General features: G+C 57.2%; 1 long non-coding RNA gene across 1 annotated transcript; it reads right to left on the reverse strand.

Annotated features, from left to right (window-relative positions):
* Positions 1-4,390: 4,390 nt before the first annotated feature.
* Positions 4,391-7,628, reverse strand: LOC139831904 (uncharacterized). The gene is made up of 3 exons (XR_011746291.1): positions 7,308-7,628; positions 5,931-6,014; positions 4,391-4,666 (listed from the first exon to the last, which is right to left on the reverse strand). It is a non-coding gene; the product is annotated as an uncharacterized lncRNA (long non-coding RNA).
* Positions 7,629-11,579: the final 3,951 nt, after the last annotated feature.

Below are 11,579 nucleotides of genomic sequence, written 5' to 3' on the forward strand. Positions count from 1 at the left end.
GGAGCTTGCCTGAGGAAGAAGAAGACCTCAGCTCCCGAGCGGTTCTACCAAATATGGAAAGAGAGAATGATCGATCCCCCCAAAGGGGGTGCTACTGGGGCTTATATGCTGCCCGGAATATTTACATGGAAACCCCTATGGTCTATGGCGCCGGCTCCGCCGGCTCCGCCGGCTCCGGCTTCGCCGCGTGGTCCCGAGGCGCGGGGCCCTCGGCTGCCGCCCTGGTCATGTCCTCTTGTCCCTGCCGACAGGGACAGGACAAGCCGACGTGCGGCCCGTAGGCCGGCATCTAGGCCTGCCGGTAGCTTGCGGCTCCTACGTAGCGAAGCCCGTAGGCTGCGCCGCCCTGGAGAGCCAGGCCTGTTGCTCGCCAGTGGCCGGGATCAGCGGGACAAGACAACTCCGTGGACTTTTGCACCCGGAGGTCGTCCAGGATCTTTCTCCTGCAAGGATCACTAACTTCTGGAGCCGGCTAGGGGAATGACGAACCCGGCTGAGGGCGAGCCAACTGGCATGACGATGTAGAAGCCGGCCGACTCTATCGGAAGCCGGATACGGTATATCGAAGCCGGCCCAGATCATGGCACTGCTGGCCATGACCAAGCCGGCCAAGACATGGTCCCAGCCGGCCCCAAGGCGGCCAGCCACGACTGCAGCCGGCTGTTTCTCAGCCGGCTTTGCTGTGGGCCAGCCGGCCCTGAGCCAACTGTTCCCAGTCCTTTGACATACCCGGGGTCATCCCCCGACATTAGCCCCTGAAGCTGGCGAGGCCCTGCGCGCAGAAGGGCCTGGGCAGGTTCCCCCCTGAAGCCTGTTGTCGATGGATCTCGTTGATCCGGCTGAAAAGCCTTCACAAGGGGCCGGCCGAAAATTTCTACGCGGCCGGCTGCGCCCTCCCTTCCCGTGGAAGTCCGGCTCAGGCCGTCCGACTGGCCACGAGACGGGAGTCCGGCTTGCGCCAGGTGTTTTTACGACTTGGAGTATGGAAGAAAGTTCCAGCTTGACGGAGGTTGCGCCGGCTTGTTTTCCCGTGGCCCGGTCCGGCTTGGACGCGTGGCGAGTTCGGAGTCTCCGCCGCCTCGGGCCCTATGCTCGACGTGACTGGCTCCTACCAGATTCCCTGGGCCAGGCCCAGTGTTTGGTCATGTCGCTGCCGGCCCAGGATTTTCTGTGGCTGTTGGTGACGTGGCCCCGCGAAAGCCGGAGATCGTGGGGCAGTTACCCGAAACGCACGGGAGTTATGGGGATCGTGGGCGCAGTTAATCGCACGTCGCCGCCCACGATCCCACTTGCACTCCGCTATAAATGGGGCGGAGGGGGAGGCTCGAGGCGCTCTCCCTCACTTCGTCTTCCTCCTTGCGCCGACGCTCTGCTTTCTCTCTCTCTTTTCCTCGCAAAGCTTCGATTCCGCTCGGTTTCTCCGGCGAAAGTCGCTGAGATCTTGCACCCGGATGCCGCGGAGGTACCTCGGGCCACGCCGCCGCCGCGCAGCCGGAACCGGAGCCACGGGGGGCGTTGTTCAACCCAGCGCTCGCCGCCGCCGTCGCCATCCACGCCGCCGCCGGAGGAGATGGCTCATGCCAGCGGATCCTGGGAGAGAGCTTCGACCACCAGGGCGGACGTGCAGTGCCTTCGTCGGACGCACCGCATCCCGGAAGGGGTGGAATGCCGGCTGCCGGCGTCGGAGATCGATCCGGTGCTCAACCCCGGCGAATACGTCGTCTTCGTCGCGCATTTTGACCGCGGCTTCGGCCTCCCGGAAAGTAAGTTCTTCCGCGCCTTCCTCGAGTTCTTTGGCTTGCAACCGCTCCACTTGCCGGCCAACGCCTACCTCTCGCTCTCCTGCTACGCCGCCTTCTGCGAAGGGTACGCCGGCTTGTGGCCGGACGTGGACTTCTAGAGCCAGCTCTTCTTCCTGAAGGCCCAGACCACAGATGGCAAGCTGCGCGCCTGCGGAGCGGCATCACTTTATCTGCGCCGCGACGTGCCCTTCCCGAAGATCCCGGCTGCCGAGTCGGTGAAGAAGTGGCAGACCACGTTCTTCTACGTGAAGAACGCGGACGCCACCAAGGACATGATCAACCTGCCGGCTTTCTCGCCGGCTCCGCCTGCCAAGACCAACTGGGGCTACGCCCCCCCAAGACCAACGACCCAGCAGCTGAAGTCAACATGCTCCTGGAGTTCCTTAGGACCTGCACCACGCGGGACCGCCTGACGGGGGCGGACCTCATCTGCACCTTCATCAGCTGGCGGGTGCTGCCGCTTCAGATGCGGGCCCACAAGATCTGCTACATGAGCGGCCGGCTTGACCCGACCCAGACCTCCAAAGTCCAGCTCTCCAGCGAGGGCGTAGCCCACCGGGTGAACCACGTCTCCCAAGCGCACCTGCCGGATAACTGGCAGTGGGGGATGGAGCCTTACCGGAGGGATGACCCTCCGCCTGTGGTAAGTTTGACGGTTTTTGCCGGCTTGCGTTTATTTCCTCCTAGTTGTTTTTCTGTTGTGTTCTTATCTTCTGCCGCCTGCAGAACTTCCCGCGCATGGTCGAGGAAGACGGCGACCTGACGGGGAAGGTCTGGGACGCCGACCTCCCCGGCTCGGAGGACGAGGGGGACCGGGCAGCCGGCGAGGATGAGAACCCGGACGCGGAGGCCAGCGTAACCGGCGGGAGCCAAGGTGAGTCCGCCTCGACGTTCCCCTCTGTGGACTTGACCGATGATGACGAAGTTATGGTCATAGAGCCGCTGGTCGGGACCCCGTTGGCTGTGGCGCCCCCAGCAGCCGGCCACGCTGCTCCTGTGCGGAAGCTGAAGGTGGCCGCCGAGCAGCCGGAAGCCTCCAGCCTAGTGGCGAAGAAGCGCCAGCGGAAGAAGCCCAAGGCCGTTCCGGAGGCGGACGGGTGAGTCTTTCTTCTTGCATCTTGTTTGATTCCTTTTCTTTCCTTCAACCCGGTTATCTTGGTTTGTATCTTACTTGTTTTTTTCCTTTTGCTTGGTGTAGCTCCGGCATCAAGTTCTCCAAGGGCGGGGCGGCCGGCTCGGCGTCCGGCATGATGTCGCCGCCTATGGCTCCACAGCGGATGAGGAGGGAGCCGACCCCTCAGCCTCCGAGGAGGGAGGCGACCCCCACGCCACCAGCTTTCCCGCAGCCCTCCATGGGAGCGGGGACTTCTTCACCCGCGCCGTCTGCGCCGGGTGCCGGCTCCAGCTCACAGGATGAGCCAGCTCGCCAGGCGGGCCAGCCCACAATCCGGGAGGTCCTGCGGCATAGCCGGCAGGAGGCGCCCGCGGCGGGCGGAGGTGACGGGGATGTGCCCATGGGCGACGTCGGCTCGGGCCAGGCGGAGGTGCCGCCGCCGGAGCCCATCAACACCTAGGAGCCGGTGGTTCAGACCACACCGCCTCCAGCTTCAGAACCGGCTTCGGCCAGGGCGCCCCAGGTGGCCCCCAAGAAGCAGAAGCAGTCGGGTGACGCGGAGGCCCTGGCCAAGCTCAAGGCCAAGGGGCCAGCTGAAGAGCGGCCGTGGCAGCAGGAGCTGAGCCTGCACGTGAGTCCGGCTGCCAAGCAGCTGGCGAACGTTGCCTCCAGCGTCGACTCGAGCCTGGGCTCCGTGGGCACCATGGAGAAGTAGTGGCTTGATGCTGATGCCAACGAGGTCACCAGCCGGGATGGCCGGAGGGGTGCGGCCAGCATGGAGCTCTTCTTCTCCGACTTCCGCGCCCTGCTGAACACCACCGCCACCGAGTCCACCACCCGTCTGGGCCATTGTGAGAAGGCCGTCAAGGTGAGTTTTCCGATTTGAACTTGTTTTCATTGTTGCTATTATACTGGTAGCCCCCCGAGGCACGGGCCGGCTGCTGTGGAGTCGGCCCGGGTTTCGCATATTAATTTGTTAATCTTGCCGCAATCTCTTTTCTCTTTCAGCTGGTCTCCGAGAAGAGGACCGCCTTGTACAACAAGCTGGTGGCCAGCTACCATAAGGCCAAGGCCGAGCGCTCCTCCCTGGCCCGCCAGCTAGAGGTTTCCCAAGGTAAACTTTTGTTTTCTTCAACTTGCGAGTGTTTTCTTTTATCTGTTCTGCCGCCGGCTGATGCCCTTTTTGCCGGCTTGCAGCTGCCGCCGCCTAGGTCCCCCAGCTACAGGAAGAGCTCCGGCTGCCACGCGAACAGTGTTCCGCCAGCCAGGAAAACACCAAGGCACTGGCTGTAAGCCCCAGGAGTAGAGAACGTAAGAGCCCGCATGTATGAGGAGACCTCATAGGCTCACGGTTAGTTCCCAGGCCTGAGTGCTTCACCTTCCTGTGCACTTCTCAACATACACGCAAAGTGCACAGGTTACAAGGGTGGAATACAGAGTTACATATCACAGCAGAACCATCTACGACACAAAAGATGGAAATAATGTTTATATAGCAATGCTCTACTGAGCAAGATCCAAATGACACTCAATGGACAACATGTCCAACAGTACATCATACATAGCGGAAGCAAATAGTCTGGGTACAGACAAGATCCAAATAGGACTAAGAGTCCAGAAAATAAATAGACGGGGTCCATAACCAACAAGCCACAGGCTGCTGCCTAGGAGCGATCCTGCTAACCGACGAGGTCGTCGTCCGTGAACTCGACAAAGTATCCTCCAGCGTACTGCTCAGCATCTGTCGTACCTGTTTGTCGAACAGCGGTTTCCGGAAAAAGAGAGAGAAAAACGAGGGTAAGTACCATTGGCACGTACTTGCGAGACAAGACCGGCTGTGCTCGCCGGGGGGCGGTATAAACTTCGCCCGGCTATATGGTGGGGTTTAGCGGCAGCAAAGCTACTAACCAATAGAGACACGCTACAACATTCGTCTAATAGAGAAGGTGAGAGAGCGCATAAACTAACAGTTCTATACTCTGCAATCAAAACCCAGCCAATGCGATCCCCCTTCGCAAAGAAGTACTAGCAAGGCACTCACACAGTTGACAATTTTATTCAGTATCCGTTGTATTAGTGCTAACTTACTACGCAGATTATTAGCAATTTATTAGCGACAAGATTAGGTGTAAGTTGTTCTATGATCGAGTTAAACAGCTCCAAGTCATCCATAACCGCGGACACGGCTTTCCGAAAAGATTTACCCTGCAGGGGTGCACTACTGTTCCCATACACGCACGCTCTATCTTCCAACCAGGCGAAGGAAAGATATCACGACAAGACCGTTCCCAGTTCAACAAGAAAGTCTAGGGGGGCCACCCCACTAAGCTACCCGTAACGAAGTTCGGCCGTACTCCGAAGCGGACCCAGGGTTGCGTAGGCGTCTAGGCGGGCACTTACGGCCAAGCACTAGATAAGTCGTCTAGCAAGGTACAATACAAAATATAAACACCCGAAGGTAACAGGAAGTAAACACCCGAAGGCAACAGTAAGTAAAGCATGGCATACATGGCATAGGCAAATAAAACCAAGGTTGTTGCCCCCTTTTCAACAGACTTGAGAAAAGGTAATGGGTGATGGGAGGTCCCGATAAAACCCCCCGCGAGTGGTTAGTGCGCTCAACCTTAGAACATATAACAAGAACTCGGGTCCTAGGGGACACAAGCGAGACAAAAATCCGATGCTTTCGCAAAGGGGCTCACCGATGCCTCTGCATTAATTATTATCCCTTAGCAATTTTAGTTGTAACAAGTTATCAACAACATTATCCATAAGGTGTGTCATGTGTCAACTTCCCAACATATCTCGAACATATCGAGATAACAACAAGACCCTAAACTCGCGCTACGACTCGCAAGGCTCAACCAACAAACAACGGTGGTAGGTAGCGGATATTTGACACGGCTCATATGGGTAACAGTGGAATAGGACACGTGACACAACAGAATCGCAATAAGGATAGCAATAGATTAAAGAGCAAGAAACTGTAAAATAGGTGAAGGAGGTGGGCTCGCCTGTCAACTCAGGAGTAGTGGTACAAGCGCGATCCTCCTCGGGGTGGTACTCGAACTCTTGCTCGAACTGCTCAGCGTCGGTGTCTACTCGAGAAGAACCAAATAGCACATACAAGGAAAGTAAAGGCACAAATCAATACAAGTATGCAATGTGCAATATGATGCATGAGGTGCAAGGGTTTTATACATAGCAAAATTAAGTGGGGTGTTCAAAGTAGCATTGAAATAATGGAACACCCTCACATAACATTTAGTTATAGTTGCAAATTTTAATTAGGCCGAAACAGGGATGATGTCAATGATGCATGGCAAGTTAATATTTTAAATCCTCATGTTTTTCTGATGCGAATAGATATACAATTTATTTAATTTGGAGTTATAGAAAGGAAGTTATGAATTTAGCAAAATTAATCAATTTTAGTTCAGATTTGAAAAGTGACCCAATTTTAGTTGTTCAAAAGTTGAAACAAAGTTAATGGTTGGGTAGATCATGTTTTTCTGATCAAAATGGATATAAAGTTTGTCTAATTTGGATTTGTATAAGTGTAGTTTGAAACTTTTGGAAAATGTCCAGGGAGCAAAAACTGAAATGGAATTCTGAAACTGGGCTGAAACAGTTTACACACAGGTGGAGCTAGCCAGGGAAGCTGACCAGTGGGGTCACCTGCCACGTAGGCTCCACGTGGAAAGGTTGGAAAAAGTTTGGCTTAATCCTGCGCCGGCCAGGATTCGAGCCTGGGTCGTTGCGGTGAGGAAAAAGAGGTGTAACCAGAGGGCTGGAGATTCGGTTTTGGAATCATACGGGTTGCAACCAAGGTAAGGTGTTGGATGCAGTTAACTGAATTTGACACTGAACTGAATAAAAACGACAGCGCAGGTTTCCTGTAGATGCGTTTCTGCACGGATTTTAAAGCGTCCGATGCGGCAGATCTGGGCATCCTTTTGGAACGAAACCAAAAACAAAACTGGAGCTGGTGGTGGCACACATCTAAGGGGAGCAACGGCGCGTGCTCTCGTGGCCGGAGTCGCCGGCGGAGTTCGTCGGAAGTCGAGGCCGCGGCATGGCAGTGTAACAGCAAAAACTGCAACCAGATTTTGGGCTGACTTTGTTCGACGATGACGTCGCGAATACTCGATGAAATCGATCGACTCCAAAAGCAAAGTTGTAGCCCTCACTCTCAGCTTTACAACGGTACAAAGATATCTTGCTGGCGTGGCATGTGCCGGCTGTGAGATGCGTCGAAAGTCAGAGTACCGTGGCAGAAAACTGGGCGTTTTTGATGAATTCAGTTTCGTTCTCCTCTCATCTCTCCCGTTTCAACTCGAACCAGAGATGCGGGGGCACATGCAGGGGAGGAAGAAGAGGCTCTTGCTCACGCTGGGGTGTCGTTGACAAAGTAGAAGCGGTGGAGGGTTGCCGGAGAGGTGGAAGAAGGAGGTGGCCGGGGTAGACTTGGCGCCTGTGAAGAAGATGAGCTGGCCTTGGCGTCCTTGTGTCCGTGACGATGACGAGGACGTAGAGGAGGAGGCCACGGTCTACGTAGAGGTACTCCCGTGCTCAGGTCACTGCGAGGAAAGCCATGGCGATGGTGGTGGCCGGCGGCGAGGTGCTGGCTGCGGGTGGAGCTTTGCTCCCGGGAGGAGAGGATGGTGGCGGTTGGCTGTTTTGGAGGAGGAGGAAGAGGGGTAGGGTTTGGTCTGGAGTTGGTGCTGCTTCTTAAAGGTGAAGGAGGAGAGCCGGTGGATGGAGGAGGAGAAGAACGTGGAGAGCAGGGAGCTCTCTTTGCCTGATATGGTGAGGTTGTCTCACGTGGAAAGGGGAGGGATGGGTGGTGCAAGGCTATTTTTGGGAGGAAGAAAGCTGGGCTGGTGTGTGAGATGAAAGGGGCCAAGGTGGAGAGTGAGAGATGGGCCAAGGTGAGAAAGATAAGGAGCTGGCCGGCTGGTTAGTTTTGCTAGGTTAGGGTAGGGTTTTAGGCTAGGGTTTCTCTTCCCTCTCTTTTCTAATTTTGATTTTATTTCAACTCAAAACCAAAACTGTTTTGAAAAAGAGATGAACCATTTTGAAGTATTTGAAAAGGTAGGAAAGAGTACAAGATGGAATCAAAACCTTATATCACATGTGATGGTTTTGAGAAGAAGGAGGAGAAGAAAGGTAAAAGGGTTGCTACATAAAATATAAGGGAATTGCAATTATTATTTTGATAACCCAAAATATTTGCAAAACATTAATGACACAAACCAATCACTTGAGGAGGAGTGTCTCCAACCCAAACAATTGGCATAGCAAGGTTGGGAGGTAGAAGAGATCAAAAGGTGCCACCAAATATTTTAGAAAATTTTGGCATGACCCTTTTAGTATTAGGTTTAAAAGAGGGAGAAAGATTAGTTTGCTTTTCTTGGAACATCACAAGAGGAGGGGATGCACCAAGAAATAAAAGAAGATGGGAGGAAGAAGGACAACAACAAGGAAAACCAAAAGCCAAACAAAAAGCCGTTTAATAAAAACCAAAGGTGACATGCATGCATGCAATATGATGGAATGCAACAAAACAAGAAAAACTCAAAAGGGGTCTAGGGTGTTACTCTTGGGATGTTACACTGGCCGCCAAGGTCCAGGAAATGGAGGGGGAGCTGGGGCGCTTGCGCCGCCTAGAGGCGAGCCACCTGACCGAGCTCAACAACGTCAAGCGGGTTGAGCAAGAGAAGGTGGATGACTTCAGCTAGCGCCTGGACGAGGTGGATGAGAAGTGCCAGAAGCTTAGCAGCGAGATGGGCACTCAATCCAAGATGTTGTCGGACACGGCCAAGCGTGATAGTTATCGCGGCGGTTGCCATGGGAGCTTCCTTCAGCTAGCTTGCTCTTGGTCGGCTCAGCACGGTCACGCCGGGTTGCAGCCAGCGGTTCTCCAGCCGGAGTTTGGCCGGCTTCTTCAGCCAACTCGTACTTGTCCACGATAGCCATCAGGGCCGCCATGGTCTTGGGCTCGCTACGGCGCAGCTTATGGCACAACATGGTGTTGGGTCGGCATCCAGCAATGAAGAAGCTGATGGCCTGGATCTCGTGAACACCCTCGTAGGAGTTGCGTATTTCGCACCACCGCGTGAGGTACTCGCGGTCCGTCTCAGCCGGGCCTTGCTTGCACATTTCCAGCTGTTGGGGCCGACCGGGCCGACGGTAGGTGCCGGTGAAGTTGCTGATGAAGGCCTCCTCGAAGTCCAGCCAGCCATTGATGCTGCCGGCTGGCAGGTTGTTGAACCAGGTGCGGGCGGAGCCGATCAACATGAGCGGCGAGTAGCGCACGGCCCAGCGCTTGTTGCCCCTGGCGATGCCGACTGCGGTGGTGTAGTCCAGCAGCCAGTCCTCCGGCTTGGAGGTGCCGTCGTACTTGGGGGTGTCGCGGGGGAGCTGGAACCCGTCGATCATGGGCTCGCCCAAGATGCGAGGTCCAAAGCATCTGGGGCCGGCTGGCCCCTCTTCTTCCACGATGCGGGATTCCACGAGCCGGTCGAGACGCTCTCGGGCGTCAGCCGGTTCGATGCGCGGGCCCAGTCGGGAGAAAGCCGGCTGGCGGTGGCGGCTGGTCTCTGGAGCTAGATGGTGCGGGCGCCTTGGCGCCGTCTGCTCGTAAGCGTGCTCCGGCCGCTCGTTGCGAGGCGGAGGCCAGCTTTGGCCACTCCTGTCGCTCTGGTCGGTTGGCTGGCTCTACCGGCTGCGGTGGCTGGAGCCGGCATCAGCCCCTCCGAGTGAGCCCTCGGTCGGCTTGGGTGCGGTGATAATGACTCCATGGTGTCTCTGGGGCCGCCCTTGGCGCTGCCAGCCAGCTCATGAGCAAGGGAACCACTAGGAATGTTGCCGGCATACCTGGGATCGTTCTGCTGCTTGGTGGCGATGCAGAGCAGCTCAGCTACGTGCTCTGTCTGGCGGCGCAGCTCTTCGCCTTCGAGGCGGCTTAGCTCCTTGGCGGCCGCCGATGCCGCCCTCGTGTTCTTGATGGGGGTGCTGTAGACCGGCTTGCCCATGGAGCCGATCGGCGCGGATTCGCCGTCGCGGTCCAGTTCCCCGCCGAGGGCACCTCCCCGGCGGCGGACCTCTCCGACCTGGCTGGGGCCGTCTCCGGCTGGCGTGAAGCCGTGGGCGGTGTTGTACTCGCGGGTGGTGATCTCCAGCTGGCGCTTGGCGGCAGATATCTTGTCCGCCTGCTGGAGGAGGAGCAGGCGGTGTGCTTCCAGCTGAGCCTCAAGGGTGCTTGGGTCGGCACTGGTGGCGAGGGGAGTGCACAACTTCGCCCGGGCCGCCTCTAGCTTGGATGTAGGAGGCGGAGGCGGAGCGGAGCCTAAGCCGCTGCCCACGTCCCCGTTGCGCTCTAGCTGCAGGCCATGGACGCGCGTGGTCTTGGTGGTGTTGTCGCTGGTGGTCATGACCTCTTAGGCGATGCCGGTGCCGGCGGCGCTGCGACCAACGCCGGCTCCGCGAGGAGGGCTGGTGCAGTTCCGCACGTGGTGGGGGTAGCGTGGTGGCGCGACGGTGGCGACGTAAACGCGATGATTGCCGAAGGTGATGACGCTGCCGCCTGCAGGGAAGGGCCTGTCAGCGAAGCAGCCGGCATTGTCGTTGACGCAGTCCAGTGAGCCAAGCCTCCAGAATAAGCCTGAAGCAACCCGCTCGCCGGAGGGAAGAAGGAGACCCGTCCGGAAGAAAACTCCGGCCGCAGACGCTGAAGGCCCCACGGTGTGTGCCAAATGTTGTGGATCTGTCACGGCATATGCCATGGGATGGCTTGAGTCGAGTGGTTGAGGCCTTGTGGCCTACGATGGATTCCGGAGGCGGGTATGAGCACAAGCGACACGGCGATGTACCCAGGTTCGGGGCCCTCGTGTGGCAGTAACACCCCTATTCCTGCCTGATGATGTATATGGTGTATGGACGGTACAATGGTGCTCCTTGAGTTGTGGCCGGATTGGGAGCTTGCCTGAGGAAGAAGAAGACCTCAGTTCCCTAGCGGTTCTACCAAATATGGAAAGAGAGAATGATCGATCCCCCCAAAGGGGGGTGCTACTAGGGCTTATATGCTGCCCGGAATATTTACATGGAAACCCATATGGTCTATGGCGCCGGCTCCGCCGGCTCCGGCTTCGCCGCGTGGTCCCGAGGAGCGGGCCCCCGGCTGCCACCCTGGTCACGTCCTCTTGTCCCTGCCGACAGGGACAGGACATGCCGATGTGCGGCCCGTAGGCCGGCATCTAGGCCTGCCGGTAGCCTGCGGCTCCTACGTAGCGCCGCCCGTAGCATGCGCCGCCCCGGAGAGCCGGGCCATGATGGCCTGTTCGTCACGCTAATCGCTGTTGCTCGCTAGTGGCCGGGATCAGCGGGACAAGAGAGCTCCGTGGACTTTTGCACCCGGAGGGCGTCCAGGATCCTTCTCCTGCAAGGATCACCAACTTCTGGAGCCGGCCAGGGGAATGATGAACCCGGCTGAGGGCGAGCCAACCGGCATGACGATGTAGAAGCCGGCCGACTCTATCGAAAGCCGAATACGGAATATCGAAGCCGGCCTAGATCATGGCACTGCTGGCCATGACCAAGCCGGCCAAGACATGGTCCTAGCTGGCCCCAAGGCGGCCAACCACGACCGCAGCCGGTTGCTC

Source organism: Lolium perenne, chromosome 6, assembly GCF_019359855.2.
Source record: "Lolium perenne isolate Kyuss_39 chromosome 6, Kyuss_2.0, whole genome shotgun sequence".
Lineage (NCBI taxonomy): Eukaryota > Viridiplantae > Streptophyta > Magnoliopsida > Poales > Poaceae > Lolium > Lolium perenne.